This window comes from Neovison vison, chromosome 1 (genome assembly GCF_020171115.1).
Source record: "Neovison vison isolate M4711 chromosome 1, ASM_NN_V1, whole genome shotgun sequence".
Lineage (NCBI taxonomy): Eukaryota > Metazoa > Chordata > Mammalia > Carnivora > Mustelidae > Neogale > Neogale vison.
Window position 1 is genome coordinate 279,162,314 of NC_058091.1, and position 25,634 is coordinate 279,187,947.

Genomic DNA, 25,634 nt, shown 5'->3' on the forward strand with positions numbered 1-25,634 from the left:
ATTGTACCATGTTTATTTGTCCAGCCAAGATAGTCATCTTGAATTCACTGAAGGGATGACTGATAGTGGAAAAGGGTGGCTTTTCTTATTTGTATTCCTTTGCCAATGCCCATGGAGAGGAAATGGCACCTTTTTTGGAATTTTGACCTTGAATTTTTAGGTGATGACCAGCAGTACAATGAGTACTAATATGTAATAAAACTGAGAGTAATTGGCAGGATAAAAGGACAAATGAGGGAACAAAGAGGTGGAAAATCAAATCCTTCTATGCTAGAAGATGCTGACATAAGAACCAGGTGGATGAATGCTCAGGTTACCCAATTAATGCAACAAAATTGTAATCTGAAACCAAGGCTGCTAAATATAGATGTACTTTCTGGGCTCTGGTTCTGCACAAATACTGTTAAGGAATACAGATATTGGTCAAGGAGAAGATTTTGCCAAGGCCATAGATTTAAGGAGCCTGAAGCTATTGTCTACTTGCTAGAAAACATTGTTCCAATTCAAATAGACCCAAATGAGGCCATTCACATGGAGACAAAGGTATTGATAGATGAGTGCAAAGATGGGGAACAGAAAGAGACGGGGGGGGGGCGGGGGGGGCAGACACAGAGTGGGGAAGATAGAGAGGGTTTCCATGCAAGCCATATCCAAGGTGAGCTAAGGTTTTCTGAGCATACCCCTGCTTTCTATTGGTCATCTTCAAGTTTATTATGAAGTAATCACTCTATTACATCTCTCCTATATCATCTTACTACAGTCTCCAACAGGAAAATCCACCTCAAGACCATAGTTAAAGGGAGGCAGAAATCTACTACTCATAATTAAAGGGTATCAAGGACAATGTTTATTTTCATGTTTGGAATAAAAGTCATCAAAGATATATATTTTTTAGATTTAATTCAATCTCCTAGGTTCTTTAAAAGCTCCTTAAGCCACTTAGAAGTCAAAACATTTATTATGTTAATGAAACAAGAATTTCTCACTTGAATATAAACTATTTTTTAGGTAAGTAGCATTGTCAGTGTCCTTGGTTATTCAAAAAGAAATAAAAAAAGAGAAAGAGAGAAAGAAAGAGGAAATGTACCTTGACTCCAGCAAGTTAAAAATGTGAGCTATAGACCAAAGATAAAGCATCAGTATTATCAGTTACTCAATTTTAGATTCTTGGGATGACATTCTTCTTTTGTCAGTGTCTAAATCTAAGGGCCACATTGGAGTTATAAGGATGGAAATAATATCATACAAATTAGAATCCTTTATATCTGCAAATGACATTATTGCCTGCCTGCTATGTCTACCTATGTAGAGGTTGGGGTGATAGCTCATCTATGGCAGGGGAGTTATTCAATAACTATCTTTTCAGTGATTGTGAACGTTTTCACTCCTGAGTAGTGGCTACAGCAATAAAAAGAGGAGCTTGCTCTTGTGAGCTTCTCTCCCTCAAGGTGCCTTATACACCCTCTCTTTTGTTCCCTCTTACTATTGCCAAACAAAACAAAACAAAACAGAATAAAAGTAAAATAAAACAAAACCAGTTGTGGGGTGCCTGGGTAACTCAGTTGGTTAAGCTTTGGACTCCTGGTTTCAGCTCAGGCCCTGATTTCAGAGTCCTGGGATCAAGCCCTGCTTTGGGTTCCCTGCTCGGTGGGGAGTCTGTTTCTCCCTCTCCCTTTGCCCCTCTTCCCAGCTTGTGCTCTCTCTCTCTGCAATAAATAAATAAAATCTTTAAAAAAAGGATTCTCTTTTTTTCTCTTCCCCTCACTCTGTCCTTCCCCCTCCCCTGTGTGCATACATGTGCATGCTTTCTCTCCAAAAAAATAAAATAAAATAAAATAAGCATCACCATTTGGAAACAAGTAGACTAATCTGGAATGTAGAGTTTATTTGAAAACTGACCTGATATCTTTAATAATTCATAATAGCCAAATCAGCCTGCAGAAATTTTTTTTTGGACTAAAATTCAAATAAATTGACTATAGAATGATTTTTCATGTAATTGGGGAAATTTGGATATGAACTAGGTATTAAAGTACAATAAGGGTAAAATGCCATTCTAAAATTTCCTTTAAACTACTTCAATATGCAAGCAAATATGGCAAAATAATACTAATTTAATCTAAATAGAACATATGGGATTTGCACTACTACTTTTACAGTTGAAAGATTTTTAAAAAAATCACATGAAAGAAAATTTTACAACCTTCAGAGACCTGCTTTAATTCCTTTAAACCACTTAAAGTCATCATGTGCTGTGCTGAGTTGGCTTAGGATTCTCTCTCCCTTTCTCTCTGCCCCTCCCCCCCAAAATAAATAAATAAATCTTTTAAAAAGGCAACACAAAACCTGTTGTCTATTTATTGACGTAATTCCCTGCTAAAGTTTAATAATATATATTTGTTTTATTTTAAATATGTGTAAAAAAAGGACAAGGACATACTTACATCACAGGAGTTTTTTTTTTTTTTTTTTTTTTTAAGATTTTATTTACTTATTTGACAGAGAGAGAAATCACAAGTAGGCAGAGACGCAGGCAGAGAGAGGGGGAAACAGGCTTCCTATTGAGCAGAGAGTCTGCTCTGGGGCTTGATCAGGACCCCGAAATCATGACCTGAGCTGAAAGCAGAGGTTTAACCCACTGAGCCACCCAGGCGCCCCGGAGTATTTTTGTTGTTGTTGTTGTTGTTGTTGTTTTTGATAGTCTATTTAGCATCTCTCTAAGCTATGAGCTGATTCTATGTACTGAAATCAATCTTTTAATTACATAACTTTGATTTTGGGCAACAGGATATCAGGAAAAACCTAACAGAAAACACTAGAAAAATATGCAAAGACTAGGTATATTTTTTCTGAAAACTTTTTTTTTTAAAGATTTATTTATTTGCTAGAGAGAGCATGCATTCAAGTGGGGAGAGAAGCAAGGGGAGAGATTCTTTAAGCAGACTCCCTGCTGAGCAAAAAGCCTGACTCAGGGGTTAGACTCATGACCCAGGAGACCACCACCTGAGCTGAAACCAAAAATCTGACACTTAACCTACTGAGCCACCCAGCCGCCCCAGATAAACTTGCTTCTTAATAACTACCTTCTTGAACTCTGTACTACTGGTAGATTGTACCACATGATGTTCTTCTACTCCTTTCTTGTACCTACATACCTTTCTATGCGATTCTCTGTCTAGAAAGTTCTTTCTATGAGTATTCACATGGCTAATTTATCTTTAGGATTTCACTCCAGAAGTTTTTACTGTCTCTCACATTTTAGTTTTACCATCCTTACATTGTACTATAACAACCTGTGTTTCCTTATGTTAAAGCATTGACTTCTGGTTTCTGCTTTAACATGCGAGGAGATTGGAATTGATCACTCTTTACAACAAAAACAACAACAACAAAAAGGACAAACTGAAAATCAATACCTTTTCTTGGCTCTATTAAAGAACTGAGGTTACAGAGCAAATTTCTACCCCCAAAATTTGGAGAGAGAGACTCCTACCGAAAGACACCATTGAGATCTGCCTATCTGGAGCATAAGTTGCTGAAGTCTTGCACTGGTAGGAACATTTAAATGTTAATTTTGACGAGTGTTGGAGTCTGAGTGTCAACTGACACAACATTAAGAAACTCTTGGGGTCACAGTCTTATGGGAACTACCCCCCTTTTTATAAGCTTTATATCTAGCAACTACCCTTCAACACCTAAGTTCTCAGATCTGAAGATCTGAGAAAGATATCCTCATAATGCTGGCAGGGGAATGGAAATGGTAATCATTATGAAAAATGCCCAGAAACTTTTCCATATAAAAGGTCTATACTCCAGGAGGAATGGCTTTGCCAATATTTTATACTGTTGGAAGAGGGACATTCCTTCTCCCATTAGACCAGCTTGTAGCCTTGCTGTCTCACCTGAGGAAGGAGAAACAAAATTCAAAGAAATAATAACAACAACAACAAAAAACTCAAAATGGATCAGGGATTCAGAAATAAACTAGGGGCAGTGCAGACAAGGAAGGAAGTAGGGGGCAGAGGGAAAAACAACAACAACAACAACAACAAAACCAACTTATACAGGAAGACACACTTGTGAATGTCATAGCCCTAAGCCACAGGCTCACTATAAGTAGTGAGATTTAACTAGAAGAGTACAGAAGCCTATCTCCCCTCTACACATTGCTATAACACCAGTATTCCTCCAGTTTAACAGTGAATTACAACTTAAAGACATTGATACTTTCAGTTGAAAAATATATAGAGAAGCCCAAAGTCAAGAGGGGAGACAACAGTAAGGATATTAGAGGACCTTGCCACCTATAGCTAGAATAACATTAAACAAAGCCTGACTCCTAGCCAGATTACCATACATTCTCACACTAAATACCAGATTACCTCAGTTCTTGTTATATATTACACATGTCCATCTTTTAATAAAAAATTACAAGATATGCCAAAAGGCAAGTAAAAACAGTATGAAGAGATAAAGCAATAATCAGAAACAGACTCAGACATAAGTGTTGGAATTGCCAGACAGGGAATTTAAAGTAACTATGACTAATGTGTTAAAGGAACTAATGGGAAAAAAATAGAAAACAAGCAAGAATGGATAGTTAATATAACCAGAGACATGAGAACTTTAAGAAAGGGTTATCAAAAAGAAATCCTGGAAATAAAAATACTATGATGAAAGCCTTTGATGGATTCAACAGTGTACTCAACATAGCTGAAGAAGTAAGCTTTTCTAAGCCTGAAAATAGGTCAGTAGAAACTTCCCAAGCTGAAAAACAAAGAGAGAAAAAAACAAAAAGAAAATAAAAGAAAACAGAAGAACAGTAGGACAATTTTTTTTTAAAGTGTAACATACACACTGCCAACATACCCGCCCTAGAAGAAATGTTCCATTTTTCATGAAGAAGAAAAGTGACACAGGTCAGAAACTTGGATCTCTATAAAGGAAAGAAGAGTGTTAAAGAATGAATTCATTAAAGCAAAACAAGATCTTTTATTTTTCTTGTTATTAACTTATCTAAAAGATAACTGTTCAACGTAATAATAACAACGTTTTATGTAATTATAGTATGTGGGTAAATGAAATGAATGACAGTAATGTCACCAGGGGTGGGACAAAGGGATTGAGAATACTCTAAGTTACCTGTACTGTGCTTGAAGTGATTTTATTAGAAAATCTACTCCTTTATCTTAAACTTTCCTGTTAAAATATATTTATCTTTGGAGACCTGCTGTGAAGAAAAGATTTTTGAAGTAGATAAATTACTCTCCAGTGATGAAAACAACATAATGACCATTTAGATTTCTCTATCATTGATTTTTAAGCAGCAGAGTGTTATAGAAGAGTATTGTAACTAAGCTAACTGGATGAATTTCCATGGGAATTTCAAGTGGTCTCAGATATAAATATATAAAATAGATGTTAATCTATTTTAACTGGTGTATATAAAACTTCCTTTTCTGGGATACTACTATTTGTACTCACAGAATGGTACTAGCAATGGCCTGAATCCATAATAAGACAAGACAGTTTTTAAAAAATATCTTCTCTTGAGTTAGATTAAAAACTTATTATCATCTGTGTATGACAGTACTAATTTGAATTTAATTTCTTTCTCAAGCAGAATAATTTTATATAAGCCCAGCCTAGTGGCTCACTGGAAGTTGATATTCTGCCCTTCAATTAAGTAACAAAGAAAAACATCCTAATCAGTATTAGAATGTAAGCATATACAAAGTACATAATATGAACCTCTAATCACTAACAGGTAACATATGAGGTACTATCAAAGGTCAGTTCATTTGGCACTGAAAGGAAACTGAGAAAGCTATAAATACAGATTTATTTTGTCTATGCTTATATTATAATATATATTATATTAGAGTACAAATACTCTATATATGAATATACACACACATATATATACATGTACACATACACACATATATATATACACACACACCAAAGGACAGTGAAAAAAAAATCACTCACATAATGTAATTTAGGGCAAATACTGACATATACCTTTAAGAGTTACTCTTAAATCAGAGACCTTCAAATATCTAACATTTAATAATGAACATATTATAATAAAAACTGTAGAAAAAAATGTTACATTATTTTTTTTCTCAAAGCTCATTTTAAAATGGAACATACCATATTTGCATAGGAAAACTTATTTAGTTTTATTTTCTCCAGCAATTATTTGCCAAAGCTAATTTATTCTTCCAAAATAAAGTGGAAAACTCCAACACTACTTGCATAATATTCATACAACATGGTTTTCACAGGGTTTACATAAGAATGTTCTTGCAATGTAAATGGGTAGGGAAGCAGAGGGCAGCGAGGTAAAGACTGGAATCTTATATGTGGTCTAAAAAAACACTTCCATTTCCCACTTTTCCCCCTAGTAAATGAAGACAGGATGAATAGCTAAAATTACTAATTGGTTTACTGATCAGTTGTACTTTGTTCGATTGATTTGCAATTAATTCTGGTTTGTGGTGCACTGAAGAAGAAGGTTGGCGCCAACCTTTGAGGCAACTGATACTTAATACCCTGCTGGAGACTACAGGGCAAGGGCATCCATATTCAGTCTGGAGACAGCTCCTAGAGCCTTTCATGAGGAATTGCTCTGTTCCATCTTTCTAGGGAAGGTGAATGCATTTTATTTGCTTCAAGTAATAACAAAATGTAAAAATGCTTTTTAATGTGATATTTTTGATTAGGAACAAAAATACTACATACAAACAATTTGGGAGTATAAATCTTTTTGCTCACTTTCTTCACTCCTATCAAAAGCTCCACACAAAGTTGGTCATCACGTAGATATGCACATGCACACAATCCCAGTTAGCTAAAGAGGATCTGTGGAGCTGTTCCCACTAAGGAAAAAAGGATTAATGAAAACTTGAGTGTTAACCTTCCTGGGTTAATTGTAAATGTAATTTCCATTTTAAATATCAGATCCGGAAGCTGAAGAAATAAAGCTATAATATTGAGATTACCATTATTAGACAATCATGGGTTAAAAGTGTATAAGGCAAAAATACCTTATTAATCATCACGATGTGTGTTTGCTGACTCTGCTAATATACTTCCCGGTACACCCCTGCCCCTACTAAGAAAATTGTCCATTTCATGCCTTCTGTGAAGTGATTTTTTTTCTGTCAGTGTCTAATCTTTTATAAGATTTTTCATAGTATCATCTATTTATCATATTTTCTATAATCAGGAATATATTGATGTCAATACTATAAAATTATATGGCCTTGTTTAACAAAAATTAAAATGATAATAATCATATTTTTTTGGTTCTAAAGTCCTCCTGTATAGAGATAGCATGCAAAGTTTCACAAAAATGTTTTAAACGTTATTTGTACATCTTCATAATATACAATGTGTCTCACAGTAACTGCTGATTTTCTGAAATATGTGAACACACTTTCCTTTCACTAATATCTGAATAGCCACTGTATCAGTTAAAATTGCATTATTAATTATTATTATTATATAATATTAATGCCAATTTACTTATTAATTCACAAGTTCAGTAAAATATATCAAATGTCTACTTTGCCTCCCAGTGCTAACCAGAATGCTAAATATTAAACATCCAAACTCAAATAAAGTCAGTTCCTTAAAGTCAAAGTGTTTAAAGTTTATGATGAAGTCAGTCATGGGAACAGGGTGACGATGTGTGGTAAAGACCATGATTAGTGTATTTATAAGGAAGTCTTCCTGGAGGTAAGACATCTAACCCCAGGTTCAAAATAAAAGGATATATGAGCTAGAGGAAGTACAGTGGGGATCTGCTAGACAACAAGTGAAGGAGGAAATGTATCAGTCAATATGACAGAAGAGCAGTATGTGAAAACTCAAGAAGCCTGATATAGTAAGAAAACTCTGATTAGTATAACTAGACAACAGTTGTGTATAGAATGGGGCAGGGGTGGCAGTGGGTAGGTAGGTATTGGCTGCAAAAGGAAGGTTGAAATTATAAAACACAAAATTGGAGATTAAAAAGAAAAAGGCCAGGTTTTGAAGGACTTATTAGTCAAGCTAATAAGTGATTGATGCTGAAGACAAATAGAAAATTTGACAGTGCATAACATAGTCTGATTTTTAAAAGTCTGTGAAGTAAATTAGAGTTAACTAAAAAACTGTAATTTAAAACAAGCTGCTGTAAATCAGGAAAGAAATTATAAGAATATGAATTAAGAATGTGGGAATAAAGGGAGAAGATATATCCCAAAGGAAGAGAGAAATTAATAGAACATGGCAGTGGATTAGGTGGTGGGTTTGTGTGGGAAAGGGAGGAGACTTGGGTGATTCATGATTTCTGAACTGGTTAGACAGAAACACAGGTTTATACCTCAGGGGTGAGGAAATGAAGAGTGCAGTTTTGCACACCTTCAGTTGCAATTTCAGGACATTTGGTGGAGTCATCTAATCTGTCAGGGCTCTGAGAAGAGAAGAGGGTACAAAATTCTCTATAAGATGTGAATAAACAATTTGTAAGTGAATCCATGGGAGTAAATATATTCAGTGGGGCCTGATGGGGTGTGAACTCCACAAACACCAAGTAGTTAAAGACTAGTGAGTCACTTCATGAAGACAGATAAAAAGTGATTGCAAAGTTGAACAGAAACCAGAAGGAAAGATGTCATGAAGGTAAAGGACGTTAGTATTTTAAGAAGGCAGTAGCAGCTGAGTTAATTCTTAGAGAGTCAGCTATCATGACTTACATGGTTCCTTTCTTGTAGAGGATACTGTCACTGTGAAAATAAATCTCTTTAACATTCAAAACTAAGGGGACCCTAAATCCTTCACAGCATGGTTTTCAGTACTAAATCTGGCATATCTTAGAGAATCTACAAACTTCTGGACACATGATTGATATTTGAGTGACTTTTTGTTACTCAGTATTCTTACCAATTCAAAAATAGAATGAAGATTGGAGAACAGAATTTCCTCTCATTTAGTGAAAATCCCAAATTGCAGACTTCATTTTCATATCTTACCTTAAAGGACAGCACTTCATAAACAGATATGTAACTAACTAATAAATTGTTGAAAGTTAAAGAAAAAAAAAAACAGACCTCACAAAAGGCCTAAATTAATACAGGTTATATAAACACTATTAGAATGAGGTATTTGATAATGTCTGTAATCATTTTTGGTTTTTTTAAGGCTATTTATTTATCTATAGTGAATGCACTTTATTTTTTATGTTAAGAACATGGTCATTTAGTGAGGTTTATTTGTTTGGTCTCCCACCCCACTCTACCCTCACTTTACTACGAGATAATTGATATATAACATGTGTACATTCAGGGTGTAAGATGTATTGATTTGATACACTTACGTATTGATAATAGTTACCACCATAGTATTAGCTAACACCGCTATCATGTCACATAATGGTCATTTCTTTTTTGTGGTGACAATACTTAAGATCTACTCTCTTAGCAATTTTCAAGTATATAATATGGTATTATTAGCGATGGCCATAATGCTGTACATTAGATTCCCAGAACTTATCTATAACTGAAAGTTTTTACCCTTTGACCAACATCTCCCCATTTCCCTACTTTTGAGCCCCTGGCAACCACTATTCTACTCTCTGCTTCTATGAGTTTGCTTTTTTATATTCCATGTATACTTTGTATCATTTATTATTTTTCTTTGTCTGACTTATTTCACATGGCTTAATGCCCTCAAAGGCCATACACGTTGTTGCAAATGGCAGGATTTCCTTCTTTCTCATAACTAATATATATTATGATATTATATACATGTAAATGTAGATAGGTCGCTGGATCTATTTTTAATTTTTTGAGAAATCTCCATATTGTTTTTCATAGTGACTGCATCAGTTTCTATTTCAACAACAGTGCCCATGAGTTCCTTTTCCCCTACAATTCCATCCACACTTATCTTTTGTCTTTTTGATGAAAGCTATTCTACTGCCTGTGAGGTGGTATTTTATTGTGATTTTTGATTTGCATTTCCCTGATGACTATTAAGGTTGCCCATCTTTTCATGTACCTCTTGGCCATTTGTATGTCTTTTTTGGGAAAACACCTATTCAGTTCCTCTTCCCATTTTTCTAATTGGATTGTTTGTTTTCTATTGAGTTGTCTAACTTTTCATACATTTGGGGTATTAAACCATTATTAGATAATGTGATCTGCGTATATGTTCTCCCATTCCATAGGTTGTCTTTTAATTTAGGTGGTCATTTCTTCTGCTGTGCAGGAACTTTTTAAAAAAATTATTTATTTATTTATTTGACAGACAGAGACCACAAGTAGGCAGAGAGGCAGGCAGAGAGAGAGGGAAGCAGGCTCCCCGCTAAGCAGAGAGCCTGATGCGGGGCTCTATCCTAGGACCCCGGGATCGTGACCTGAGCTGAAGGCAGAGGCTTAACCCACTGAACCACCCAGGCACTCCTGTGCAGGAACTTTTTAGTTCTATGTTCTTCCACTTACTAATTTTTGCTTTTGATGCTTGTGCTCTTGATGTCGTATCTAAAAAGTGTTGCTTCAATAAGGGAAACCCTCTTATACTGTTGGTGGGAATACAAGCTGGTGCAGCCTCTCTGGAGAGCAGTATGGAGGTTCCTTAAAAAGTTAAAGTAGAACTACCCTTCAACCCAGTAATTGCACTACTAATTTGCCCCAAAGGATACAGATGTAGTGATCTGAAGGGGCACCTGCATCCCCATATTTATAGCAGCTATGTCCACAGAAGCCAACCATGGAAAGAGCCCAGATGTCTATCAATGGATGAATGGATAAAAAAAAGTGTGGTATGGGGGCGTCTGGGTGGCTCAGTGGGTTAAGCCTTTGCCTTTGGCTCAGGTCATGATCTCAGGGTCCTGGGATCGAGTCCCACATTGGGCTCTCTGCTTGGCAGGGAGCCTGCTTCCTCCTCTCTCTCTGCCTGCCTCTCTGACTACTTGTGATGTCTCTTTGTCAAATAAGTAAATAAATAAATCTTAAAAAAAAAAAAAGATGTGGTACGTGTGTGTATATACGCACACACACACACACACACATACACACACCACACAATGGAATACTACTCAGCCATCAAAAAATGAAATCTTGTCATTTACAATGATGTGGATGGAACTAGAGGGCATTATGCTTAGTGAAATAAGTCTATCAGAGAAAGACAATTACCATATGAACTCACTGATATGTAGAATTTAAGAAACAAAACAGAGGATCATGGAGGAAGGGAGGGAAAAATAAAACAAAATGAAATCAGAGAGAGAGAGACAAACTGTAAAAGACTCTTAATCATAGGAAACTGCTGGAGGGGTGGGCTATAGGGGAATAGCTAAGTGCGTGATGGAAACTAAGGAAGGCACATGATGTAATGAGTACTGGGTATAATATAAGACTGATGAGAAAATGAAAAAAAAAAAAAAAAGAAAAAAACAAGTGTTACTCCAAGACTTGTCAAAGAGTGTTTTCCTTATGTTTTCTTGTAGAAGTTTTATGGTTTCATTTTACACATTTTTTAAAGAGTTTATGTATTTATTTGACAGAGAGAAATCACAAGTAGGTGGAGAAGCAGGCAGAGAGAGAGAGGGAAGCAGGCTCCCTGCTGAGCAGAGAGCCCAATGCGGGACTCAATCCCAGGACCCTGAGATCATGACCTGAGCCGAAGTCAGCGGCTTAACCCACTGAGCCACCCAGGCACCCCTCATTTTACACATTTAAATCTTTAATCTCATACCAGTTAATTTTTGTGACTGGTGTAAGATAGTGTTCAATTTTATTCTTTTGTATGTGGTTATCCATTTTTCCCAATACCATTCACTGAAGAGATTCTCCTTTCCCTATTGAGTATCCTTGGCTCTCCTGTCAAATATTAGTTGACTATAGATGTGAAGGCTTATTTCTGGGCCCTGGATTTCTGTTCTGTGTGTCTGTACGTCTATTTTTATGCCAGAACCCCACTTCCTTGATTACTGTGCCTTTGTAATATGATTTTAACTCAGAAAGTGTGACATCTTCAGCTTTGTATTTTGAAAAGGGGTTTATTTAAACATATCTTTTCCCAACAGTATGCAATCTTTAGAAATTCAGGGACTAAATCCTAGGCCATGGATATTCTTCTTCTGAGGAGGTTTATTTTTCTGGTCACAAAGACTCCTTTTACATTTAATTTTAAGTTTTGATACTGAACAACCATCCTAATTAAATCATGTTTGTAGGCTCTCTAATAAAAAGAAAACAACCCAGCATTTACAATGTTTTTATCAGTCTCTGAGTATCAGTATTTAGAGATATTGATTAAATAATCATGCCCATTATTTAACTGTTACCTCCAAATCTGTATTTACAAGTATCATTTGGACACTGGAATGCCTCTAAAGTCAGAAAATAGCAAAAATCAAATGTGTTTTAATAAATGTAGAAGACTTCTGAGGTACCTGGGTGGCTCCATGGGTTAAGTATCCGACTCTTGATTTCAGCTCGGGTCATGATCTGAGGGTCATGAGGTCAAGGCCTATAATGGTGGGCTCTGTGCTCAGCAGGGAGTCTGCTTGAGATTCTCTCTCCTTCCCCTTTTGCACTGCTCCCTGGCACTCTCTTCTCTCTCTCAGATAAATAAATAAATCTTTAAAAATTAAAAAAAAAAATCATTGGGTTCCTGTCAGTGTCATCTTATAAATGCAGGACAAGGTAGTTATACCATTAGCATTATTCTCTTAACTTGTTTCAAAATGAGGGGCAGACAGTGAGCACTGAGGCTGAAACTCAGTTTTATGGCTCTTTTACTTATCAATTAATTGAAGAGGTGTGGTAAAACCAGTTGGTGTGGTAAAACCTATTTGTTGATAATTTGATTTTTTTTAATTTTTCTCTATCTTTCAAGGTATAATTAATTGAAAAATGCAAATTCTCCAGAGATTTGTAACAGCCGCTTCATACACTATTAGCAATGTGATTAGCAAGACACTATTAGCAGTACACTATTAGACATTTCTTTCTTATCTTTTTGATTTAGACATTACCAGGTTTTCTGTAAACTTAGTCCCTTTTAAAAAAATGCCTAGACTCATAGCAATTTGTGAAATTAATTTTAAGTATGATATAACTTTTTTTCTTCCACATATTAATTAAGAAAATTCATCTTGCTATGAAACGAGTTTCAGTAAGTAAACAAAGAATGTATTCTGATTACGCTATTACAAGTTTCACCTGGTACCAAGAACAGTCCCATCCCACCTGGAGAGCATTTCTCCCAAGAGATACTTATTTACATTACTATAGTTTTAATTTCAGCATAGGTCAGTTTTCATTTCCAGCACTCCTAATCTTGAATCTTACTCATATAGTTTATTAGAACCTGATAATGGGGCCTTCCTTTCTAAATGGAAATTTGTTTCTTTATGTTACAAACGTAATGGCCTGCTCCAGATACATAATCAAGAGAGAACAGAACAGGGAAAATAATAAGTTGTTCAGAGTTAGTAGGGCTAATAAATTAGGTATCTGATTTGAAGTTTCCAGCTTCTGTTTGAAGTTTCCAGATCTGAGTTTCCAGCTTGATTTTAAATCAAATATATTAAGGACACTATAGTCATTGAGAGCATTCCCATAGGAATGGTGAGAGGGCTTCTTGACTCTAGTGTAGGAAAGCTGTCACTTTCTCTTCTTGAACTCTTTTTTTTTTTTTTAAAGATTTTTTATTTATCCATTTGACAGAGAGAGATCACAAGCAGACAGAGAGGCAGGCAGAGGGGGAGATAGAGGGAAGCAGGCTCCCTGCTGAGCAGAGAGCCCGACGCGGGACTCGATCCCAGGACCCCGAGATCATGACCCGAGCCGAAGGCAGCGGCTTAACCCACTGAGCCACCCAGGCGCCCTCTTCTTGAACTCTTAACTGATCCCACACCTGCTTATATAAAGGCGTCCATACTTTGTCAGAAAGGCTTGTGTGGTTAGCAAGGATGTGAGGCAAGATGGAGGGTTGAGGGAAATGCCTTTGTGAAATGAATAAGATGATTCATATGAATTTTTAATCCTATAACTCTTCATTGTGATATTTAGTTGTACAGCTTCTCAGTTGGGAGAACATGAATCCTTGTGGGACAGTTTTCTGGCTTATGTCATAATTCAGTCAGCATGCCACATTATTTCCGTGTTATGAATCAAGAACCCTGCTAGTGGATCTATGAAATCTATAGATCTACTGCTTAATAATGAGAAATCTGCATGTTATAGTACTTGAAGTGTACAGTCATTTACTATTAAATGAGAATGAGTCCAAGAACAGTCATTGGTAGAGAAGATGTTAATGAAACATGAGATGTAATTGCTAAGTTCAAGGCAAAATATTATACCTCATGATATTGATGATGAATATATAGGGCCAGAAAATGGAGAAAACCACCATGAGGAAAGAGAGAAGAATCATAGTAATACAGAAATTGAATTAAATTATGAGAGATAGTGGAGACAACGGGGAAATGAATCACTATATCTTTTTTATTTGTCTTTAATAATATTGCATCTTTTTTTTTTAAAGAAATTATTTATTTATTTATTTATTTGACAGAGAGAGAGATTACAAGTAGGCAGAGGGGCAGGGAGAGAGAGAAGGAAGCAGGCTCCCTGCTGAGCAGAGAGCCCGATGCGGGACTCGATCCCAGGACTCTGAGATCATGACATGAGCCGAAGGCAGCGGCTTAACCCACTGAGCCACCCAGGCGTTCTATTGCATTCTTTTTAAAAGTATATTCTTGAAAATAGATGTGTTGTTTTAAGACAGCATCATTTGCATGAACCAACAGATCTGTAGTCCCCTATAGGCCTGAATAACAATAAATGCCATGCTTGTTAAGAGACACTTGAAGGGAAGAGGAAAAGCTCTATTGGGAAAAGCATTCAAAAATGTGTTCTAAACAAAGCAAGCTTATGAGAAATATGGCTTTTTAGGTCTAAAGGCATAAGGTGTAAGCATCTCTTAGGGATAACCTTTTAATGCAGATCAAAAAGCAGGTAAAGAGGACACGGGTAAGCCATTGTATCCTCAACTCCTATAGACAGGGAAAAGGAGTATATTTTATATATGATTTGGAAACAAGAGGTAGGAAAAATATCACAAACAGAATAGAAGACAGAAAATTGATGAAGTTGTTAGTAAATTAAACATTATGACAGGGCCAGTGTTCCCACAATAGAATTAGCATATGATGCTGTTAGTAAACAGAGAGTTCCATGGATCCTGCAAATATAGGTGCTGTTCCACTTTGTTCCAATGATCTCCCAAGAGTTTTCCAAAATCCATCAAGCAAGTGGCTAAACTTGGAGCAGCAGTGTCTTTAGGACCCTGTCCAGATCTAAGGTCACCTTCCACTCTGATTATGGTGCTAGTGTTCGTGACTTACTATTATTCCAGTATTAGGGCGTCATATGAATTTTTTTCATTTTATTTTATTTTTTTTTCAGTGTTCCAAAATTCATTGTTTATGCATCAAACCCAGTGCTCCACGCAATCCATGCCTTCCTTAATACCCACCACAGGCTCACGCAATCCCCCACCCTTCTCCCCTCCAAAACCCTCAGTTTGTTTCTCAGAGTCCACAGTCTCTCATGGTTTGTCTCCCCCTCCAATTTCTCAATGTTATTTCTTTCTTCTTTTTTTAATTCCCTTTTCTTTTTATTAACATATAAGGTATTATTTGTTTCAGGGGTACAGGTCTATGACTCATCAGTCTTACACAACTCACAGCACTCACTATAGCACATACCCTCCCCAATGTCCATCACCCAGCCACCCCATTCCTCCTACCCTGCTCCCCTCCAGCAACCCTCAGTTTGTTTCCTGAGATTAAGAGTCTCATATGGTTTGTCTTCCTCTCTCGTTTTATCTTGTTCCATTTTTCCCTCCCTTCCCTTATGATCTTCTGTCTTGTTTTTCAAATTCTTTATATCAGTGAGATCATACAATAATTGTATTTCTCTGATTGACTTATTTCACTTAGCGTAATACCCTTTAGCTTCATCCATGTCATTGCAAATGGCAAGGTTTCTTTTTATGGCTGCATAGTATTCCATTGTGTGTATATACCACATCTTTTCTATCCATTCATCTGTTGATGGACATCTAGGCTCTTTCCATAGTTTAGATATTGTGGACATTGCTGCTATAAACATTCAGGTGCCCATGCCCCTTTGGATCACTACATTTGTATCTTTAGGGTAAATACCCAGTAGTGCAATTACTGGGTCATAGGGTAGCTTTATTTTCAACTTTTTGAGGAACTTCCATGCTGTTTTCCAGAGTGGCTGCACCAGCTTGCATTCCCACCAATGTAAGAGGGTTCCCCTTTCTCTGCATCAATGTTATTTCAATACATTTTCCACATAGCCAACAGTTGGCTTTATTATTATTATTGTTTTAATAATAATACTAATAAATAATATATAATATATAACAATATATATATAATATATAATATTCTTCTTATTATTATTTTATGTCAGATTCCATTTAAAAGCACTCTGTGGTTTTCATTGTCTTTAGGATAAAACCAGAAAGTTTTCAAGATCTATCCACCCCACTTAACCTTTCCAGTTTTTTCTTATCCATCTCTCTATCCTATGTCCCCAGACTTCTATCCCTCCGTATACATACATACTCTTAGCTTCAACCAACTTCCTTTACTTTTTGAATATGTCACATGATCCTTAAATTTTAGGACTTTATAGCAGACATTCTTTCTGTCCAAAATGCTTTTATCCCTCACACTTTTCCACACTTCATTAATTATGACTGATTATGAAGATCTCAACTGTTTCATTTTGAATTACATGTCTTCCCAGTGAGTGTATGGACTGCCTTAATGAAGACCTAACACTTACCATCATATCTTGCACATACTTGCTTGATAAATATTAGTTAAATAAATACATATAGAATGCCCTTTGACATCACATGCTTTTTTTTTCAAATCAATTTATAAGATGACTTTATCTAAATCTTTTTTTCCTTTGCCTGAAGAAATGTCTTTCCTCCTCTTTAAGGCTAGTTCCTCCATGGTCCTCTGGTCACCATTTCTTCAAACTCTTTACACAAAACCATCTTTGATCAATAACCCCTTCTCATTTAGGTATCTTCAAATTCTCCCTACCTCCATTAGACAGATTTTTTAGCATCTTAAATATTAGTATTAGAAATAAGTGTTCTTATTACTTAAACATAAAATAGGTATGCTTATTCCAAACTTCCAAAAAGCAGATCATATGATCTCACTGATATAAGGAATTTGAGAAACAAGACAGAGGATCATAAGAGAAGGGAGGGAAAAATGAAACAAGATGAAATGAGAGGAAGACAAACCCCAAGAGACTCTTAATCTCAGGAAGCAAACTGAGGGTGGCTGGAGGGGAGAGGGATGGAAGGGTTGGGGTAGTTGTGTGATGGACATTGGGGAGGGTATGTGCTATGGTGAGTACTATGAGTTGTGTAAAACTGATGAGTCACAGACCTGTATTCCTGAAACAAATAACACATTATATGTTAAAGAAAAGTGCAAATCAAAACAAAGCAAACCTCATCAACCCGTGTTTTCTTTATATTACTAATATGCTTTGTTGTAAAGCATGCTATGTAGCAGGACCAAATTAAGCTACTCACATTGCACTGTTTATTGATTAATTCAGTTCGAAACATAATAAGAAGCAAGAAGAAAGAGATGGACGAGATTTACCCACTTAAAAGAGGGTATGGGGGATAGAATGATCACACTACCCAGTCCTGTGGTTTTCAATGTTCTTGGGCAAATAGGTGATACTAAGTTCAGAAGCAAGTAGCGGGTGAGACATTTTAGACAAACTAAAAATAAATAAAGTATATGTAAGCCGACCATAGGAAGAAGTGATAGAAGACAAAGTAAATGCTAAATGTTCCTGGATTCCTTGACCTCTCCTACAGTGTGGATGTCAGGACTAGAGTTGATGGCATACAAAGGAGATCAGCAGATGGAACTTTTCTGGAGCTTCATTTGCCCTGTTAGAGGGATGCAAGGCTCCCACAGTACTACTCCCACTCTGTGCCACCATCCCTTAAGCGGTTTCTGCCTGAAATACCTGTCCATATTTGTCTGCGAAATCCTCACCATATTTTAAATGCTTGGTCAAAATGTCTGTTTCTAAGAATCCTTTTTAATGTAAGCTCTTGTAATTCTAGTTGCCATAATAGCAGATGCATTTAATTTATGATATTTAATAGAAAATGCTTTGCATGTAGGAAATTTCCTTATCATATATTATATATATTTGTATGCTTATAATATATTTTCAGATAGTTTGAGTTATTGTTAATTTGTCTTCTTTGAACCACCTATCAAATGCTGCTCTTTGTTAAGGATATGTTTTTATCCTGGACATCATTTTGCAAATACTAGTATTTAGATTTTAGAGAAAACATCAGTTTTATTTTTAGTAGTGTCAATCTAGGTGTAGTGCCTGCTAATTCAGTTTTGTATTTATGTTTCTTCATTTAGGAATATATGTCTATATATTATAAATGATTGGCCTATTTATAAAAATACAAAGTTATTTATTATGTTCTTTGCTCTAGAGAGCTAAAATGTTATTTTAACTTTGATTAAGCCTAGTATGAATTGCTTATTTAAAAGAGAACTCCCAAAGATAGCAGGGGAATCAAGAGTACTTTCCATATTTAAACATTCAATAAAGGTTGTTCAAGTGAAAGATTATTACCAAATATCTTTTCTTTAAAAAAAAAGTCATGATTTCTTTTTATTAGAGCAAAATAAGTTACTTCAGTGAAAGTTTGTGAGTTTCAGAAATTGTACTTAGTGATTTAAAACCATACATAGTTAATTGCATAGTTAAATATATGTCCCTGGGACCCTCTGAAAAGGCATGGTCTTAAGAACCATATAATATGTTCCTATTTTCCCAGCACTTGCTTATCTGCTTTTTATCAACAGGAGTTTTACAAGGTCCTTATTTTTGCAAGCAATTTAATACGAAGTCGCTGTAAAGAAACCCCAACAAAGTACTTTGATTTTCCAACATTCTAGGTTACATTCTCACTCTTGTTTTTGCTAAGTTTTCTGCTTTCAAATAATTGGTCAGAATTTTGCTTTTTGAGGACTCCTTGGGTTTCCAGAATCAGTCACCTGATTCTATACTTATGGCTTCTATATAATTGCTTCTCTAATTTTAGATAAAGGAATAGAAAAAATTTAGAAAAATCATTATATGTATTTCAGCTCTGAATCTGTGACTTGCCCATCTTCTTGCTTATTCAGTCTTATGTTCAAAATTCTTCTTAAATGTGCTGCATGCCAATTGTACAATGTATGAAATGATTTTCTAAAGTTTGGGTTTTTTTTTTTCTTTACAACTGAATCGATTATTCTAAGTATAAATTTGATTAAAAGTGGTATTATTTTCTTGTGAAACTTAATAATAATAAATTATAATAAAGGGGGAATCAGAATCAAAGACCAGAAAGTGTGCTCGCGTATTCAAAGATTCAGTAAATATTTGTTAAAGTGAAAGATCATTAAATGAAAATATCTTTCTTTCTATTCAATTTCCCATAAAGGTAGGGGGTGAGCAGTGGGATTAGTAGTCTGGGGTTTCTTGAATTTAATTGCCTAATAGACTTGACGTGCTACTTAGTAACTTTTTTTTTTTTTAATGAAAACAAATACCTTCTCTCTTGCTCTGTACGTGAAAGTATAGTCCAGCTCACCAAACTGTCTTTTGTATGCCTTACTCATTCTTTTACTTTTTAAAAGGTTAAAAACATAAATACTTATGAATCCCTACCCCTGAAAAGTTGTTTTATATCCCCGCAAAATCATCATTTATCTTAATCCCCTGGCTTATAGGAGAGAAAGAGGTGGAAGGTCTGGAAGAGGATGTTCTTGAAATAGAACAGGTTTTTAAGAAGCATTTTTATCTTCCTAATTAATCATATGACACAAGATGAGTGGGTTATTTGTTTTTGTTTGTTTTTCGAGCAAATTGAAGTTAAGAGGCAGGCAAATATTTGATTCCATGATGAGAAAAGAGGTAATTATGGTTAAGAATTGAAAATACTAATGTACTTCATTTTCTACAATTAATAAAAAGCAAAATTTCTCCTATTATATAGATTATAGCTTGTGCACACTTTTTCCAACTGTTCATATATAATCAGTTAAAAATAATTATAACAAAAGACCAATAATGCATCCATGAGCTTGGAAAATTCTGATTAAAAATGGGAGAATAAGATTTAGGGTGAAATGGACTGAACCTTCATTCCTACCTCTGACATTTACTAGTTGTTAATACTTTTCACTTGATTTTCCCTTATGTTTTTAAAAAAGTTAAATGAGAAATGGCATATATATATATATGTATGTGTGTATGTGTGTGTGTGTATGTATACATATAATTGCTTTCAATATTTAATTGAATATATTTTAATTACCCTTGCTGTCATTTCCTTCTGTGTACATATTTTCCCCCCTTCCTCCTTTACCTGTGTCCACATATATATAGATCCCCCAAAGGCCTTTCATGTACCTCTTTTCTTTCATTTTGATACATTATTCCATTCTGAGCTTAATCAATTCAAATGTCTTTAACTGTCAAATGTGCAAATGACTCCCGGATTTCCATCTCTTACACTAAAACTACTTCAGGCCTTACTTTTTCTTATTTTTCAATTAGCAATAATCGTGCCTCAGATAAACCTCGTTGGCTACAATCCTGCCACTGTGCAAAGCTTGTTTTCTTATTTTAATTTTTTCATTTTCCTTCATGACTAATATTCCTTGAGCTATCCTATTTTATGTAACATTCTTGAGGTACAACCTTATTTTTATTCACACTTTGTACACAGTTTCCTTGTCTTTTTATCTTTTACTATTGCAAAGCCACTCTAGTTTTACTTCCCAACACCTACTGTAAATTATAATTTATTTTGCTTTTCTTTTTAATTAAATAGGTATCTCCTTTTTTATTAATTTGCTTAGAATACAGTGAACCTATACTGAGTTTAATTTGGATTGTTATTACAAACAAATCATATTATTCAAAAGTCTTTATAACTAATCCACTCTGCATTTTGGAACTCTTGTTTCCTTATGCAGGCTTAAATAACTAGACATAATACTTTCTGACTTTTTTTAAAGTTAAAAATAATGTTAAATAAATTTCATTAATCAAATTAAAAACTAATTTAGAAGAAGTAGGCTGGGACCATAAATTTTCACATAGACATTTTATAAGTTCTTGATTGAAAAGAGCAGCATAATCCTGAAAAGTGTACATTTCTATGAGTTTGGGCAAATATATACAATTCTGTGACCTGCCTACCACAGCCAAGAATTAGAAGGGCTCCATCATCCCTCCAAAATTCCTTTTGCCCATTTGCAGTCAACTCCTGCCAGCCCTAGCCCCTGCCCACTGCTGATCTATCTTTTGTCCAATATAAATGAAATCATACCATGTGTACTCTATTCGGCTGGTTTCCTTTACTTAGCAGAATGTGTTTGCAATTTATCCAGATTGTTGTGGGTATCAATAGCTTTGTTAATTTTATTGCTAATTAGTACTTCATTATATGGATGTACTGGTTTGTTTAGCCATTAAGGGTTGAAGGGCATTTGAGTTGTTTCCAGTTGTTGGCAATCTTGAGTAAAGCTGCTCTAAACATTTGCATACATGTTTTTGTGTGAACATAAGTTTTTCTTTCTCTTTGGTAAATAACTAGTAGATTTGCTAGGTTGTATGGTAAATGTGTGTTTAATTTTATTATTTTTTAAGTGTGTGTAATTTTAAAGGGAATCACAAACCTTTCCAAAGTTGACTGTATATTTTGAGTTTCCACAAGCAATGTATGAGATTTTGTTGTCTTAAATTATTATTAGCTACATGGTATTTTATTTTTTCTTTAAAGAATATAAAATCATTCTGTTAGATGTAGGTACCTACAATGATGGTATAAAATTTACTTAATTTTCATTTCCGTAAAGACAGATAATTATAAGTATCTTCTTTTTTTTTTTTAAAGATTTTATTTATTTATTTGACACAGAGAGATCACAAGTAGGCAGAGAGGCAGGCAGAGAGAGAGGAAGGGAAGCAGGCTCCCCGCTGAGCAGAGAGCCCGACGCGGGGCTCGATCCCAGGACCCTGAGATCATGACCTGAGCCGAAGACAGTGGCTTAACCCACTGAGCCACCCAGGTGCCCAATTATAAGTATCTTCTAATGTGCTTATTTGCCATCCATATATCTTCCTTGGTGCATTGTCTGTTCAAGAATTCCATCACATTTTTATTGGGTTATTTTCTTCTTGTTGGGGGTATGGATGTATACATACATAAATATAGGTAGATATATTTATATATATTTATATATTATGTATACATAATATATCTACCTATATTTATGCATGTATATACATATTGTTTTTCTGGATCCATCCATACATATGTACATAAATATAGGTATATATATATATTTATATATTATGTATACATAATATATCTACCTATATTTATATATGTATATACCTATATTTATATAGGTATATACATATTGTTTTTCTGATCATAGCTTTTATCTTATATGGATTTTTCAAATATTTTCTCCTAGCATATGAAAAAGGTTTTTTTGCATACTCTATCTCTGGCCCTGATTCATAATAAGAATTTCTTAAAAAAAAAAAAAAGATTTTATTTTATTTATTTGAGAGAGAGAGAGCGAAAGAAGAGAGGTCAGCAGGAGAAGCAGACTCCCCGCTGAGCAGGGAGCCCAATGTGGGACTCCAGGATCATGACCTGAGCTGAAGGCAGTCATCCAACCAACTGAGCCACCCAGCACACCCCCCCCCCTTTTTTTGACTTAACTATTTTAGTTTACAACAAAATTGAGAGAAATTTACAGAAATTTCCCATGTACCTTCTGCCCTTACACCTGCATATCTTCCCCCATTCTCACTGGCTGGAAGAGTGTTTTTTGTTTTTGTTTTTTACCAAGGTTAATCCTACATTGGCATATATATCATAATTATCCAGAGTCTGTAGATGACCTTATGGTTTACTCTTGGTGTTCTCTGAGCTTCCAGGATCTGTGATTTCGTGTTTGATATTAATTTGTAGGGATTCTCAATCATTGTTTTAAATATTTGTTCTGTTCATGTATGGTTGCCTTCTCCTTTTGATATTCCTATTATACTTATGTTATACCTTTTGTAGTTCTCCCACAGCCCTTAGATAGTCTGTTCCTTCATCTTTTTTTCCTCAGTCTTTGTTCTTATTTATTTATTTATTTTGTTATTTGGTTTTGAGGGCTCTAGTGATATATCTTCTAACTCAGAGATTCTTTCTTCAGCTGTGTCCAATCTACTTGTAAGTCCTTCAGTCTCTCTTCATTTCAATTACAGTGTTTTTTATCTCTAGCATTAAAAAAATTTTTTTCTCTTAGCATTTATGGCTCTCTCTTCTTGTATGTTGTTAGCTCTATCCATTAGAGCTCTTAACATAATAATCACGGTTGTTTTAAATTCTCTATCTGATAATTCTAACATCCCTGCCATGTCTGCCACTGGTGCCTTCTCTGTCTATTCAAATTGCATTATAATTTTTTTTCTTGATAGCCTGGTATGATGTAACAGGTAAATAACACTGCTATAAAAGGCCTTTAACAATGTAGTGAGATGAGGAGGGAAGGAAAACATTCTATAGTGCTATAATTAGGTGTCAGTTTTTTAGTGACCTATGCATCTAGACTGTGAACTTCTCAACTGTTTCTGGCTTTTTCTCTCCTCTTAAATGGGACAGGATGACTAAAGCTGGCTGGAATTGGGTAGTTCCCTTCCCCAAGTTAGTTTGACTCCAATTAATACTCTAGTTGATTAGGTTCTGGTTAACTAGTTTCCCCTGAAGGCAGGCCTTATTAAAAAGAACTAATAAGTCATTGAACACCACATCAAAAACGAATAATGTACTATATGTTGACTAATTGAATATAATAAAAAAATAAATTAATTTTAAAAAAAGAACAGAATGCTCTTGCATATTTCAAAATGGCTCCTTTTGTTCTTTCCCTTTAGGAAATATGCCTAAGGGAGGTTTTTTTGGTTTTTGTTTTTGTTTTGTTTTTGTTTGTTTGTTTTCCAGTGTTTACTGTAGGAAATCTGGTCAGGCTTTTGGAGGCAAATCACAGTACTGATTACTAGAGTTTTTAACCCTCACTTGTCTGCACTGAACCTCCATCAGTTTGTCAGTTAAAGTTCAGGCTTTCCTACCTTGACAGTGGTTCCTGTGGAAATTTCTACTTGTGAGTCTCTGTTGTGGTAAGCTGTGACTCCTTGTATTCACCTGTTTTCAATTTGGGGGGCATTAGTTTGCCCTTTGTCCTCCTCTGTCTTATGGCTTCAAAAAGAGTTAATGATTGTTCAGTCTTTTCAGCTACTTACTTGTTAAGATAGCATGTGACTTTCAAGCTCCTTACATGCAGAACCAGGGAATTTTCTTCTCTTAACAATGTCTTTTACAGTGCAAATTATTTTAATTTTTATAAACTCTAACTTATTATTTTTTCCCTTAAATATTTAGTTTTTAGAGATGTGCCTATCTTTGTTTAGCCTAAAGTAAAAAAAAAAATTCTCATTTGTTTTCTCATAGAGATTTTATAGCTTTATGTCTTTCATTGGATCTTTGAATTATTTTGAGCTAATTTTTGTCAAGGTAGGATGTTTAGATCAATTTTCTTTTGTTTATTTGGCTTTTGTTTACAAATAAGTGACAAGTCAGCAAAAGTAGTTGAGAAACCTCTTTTTTTTCCATTAATTATATTTGCATTTTGTCAAAAATCAGTTGGCAGTATTTATGAGGCTGTATTTTTGGAGGCTCTATTCTACTCAGTTGATCTTTGGGTCAAGTATGCCACCAAAACCTCACTGTGGTCTGAAGATCAATTAGTGTGAGTCCTCCAATTTTGTTCTTTTTCACTTTTTAAAAAAATTCTAGTTCCCTATTCCCTTATAAATTTTCTAATCATTTTGTCCATCTCTATAAGTTAACCTGTTCTATTGGATTTTGATTGAGACTACTTCAGATATATAAATTAGTTAGGGGATAATTGTCATCTTAAGAATATTAAATCTTCCAACCCCTGAATATAGTGTATCTCTCCATTTACTTAAACTTTACTGATTTCTTTCATCAATATTTGTTGGTTTTCAACACAAAGTTACTAAACACATTTTGTAAGATTTAAATGTATATATTTTCTTATAGTGTTGTTCATTTCTTTTGACTTACAAAGACTTTTACATTATTTCCTTCTTCAGCATAAAAAAAGTTGAGTTCATTGTTGAAGGCTAAATATTTTTCTGGTTTAATCCTGCAAATTGGCAGTTTCGCATGCTATCATAGATATTTTGCATGTCCTTATCCACATTCATCATTTTGCCCCTCTAACATTAATAATACACTTCTAAAGCAGATTGAAGAAGCAAAATTAAACGTTTATCTCCCCTTTAATTGGGATATGAATTTCCAGGAATGACTCTACTTTTCTTAAAAGCCAGCTAGAAGTTCTTGGCACAAAAATGTTATCTCTT

At 34.9% G+C, this 25,634-nt stretch overlaps 1 pseudogene; it reads right to left on the bottom strand.

Moving 5' to 3' along the window:
• Positions 1-20,616: 20,616 nt before the first annotated feature.
• On the bottom strand, positions 20,617-20,786 carry LOC122897446 (annotated as a pseudogene).
• Positions 20,787-25,634: the final 4,848 nt, after the last annotated feature.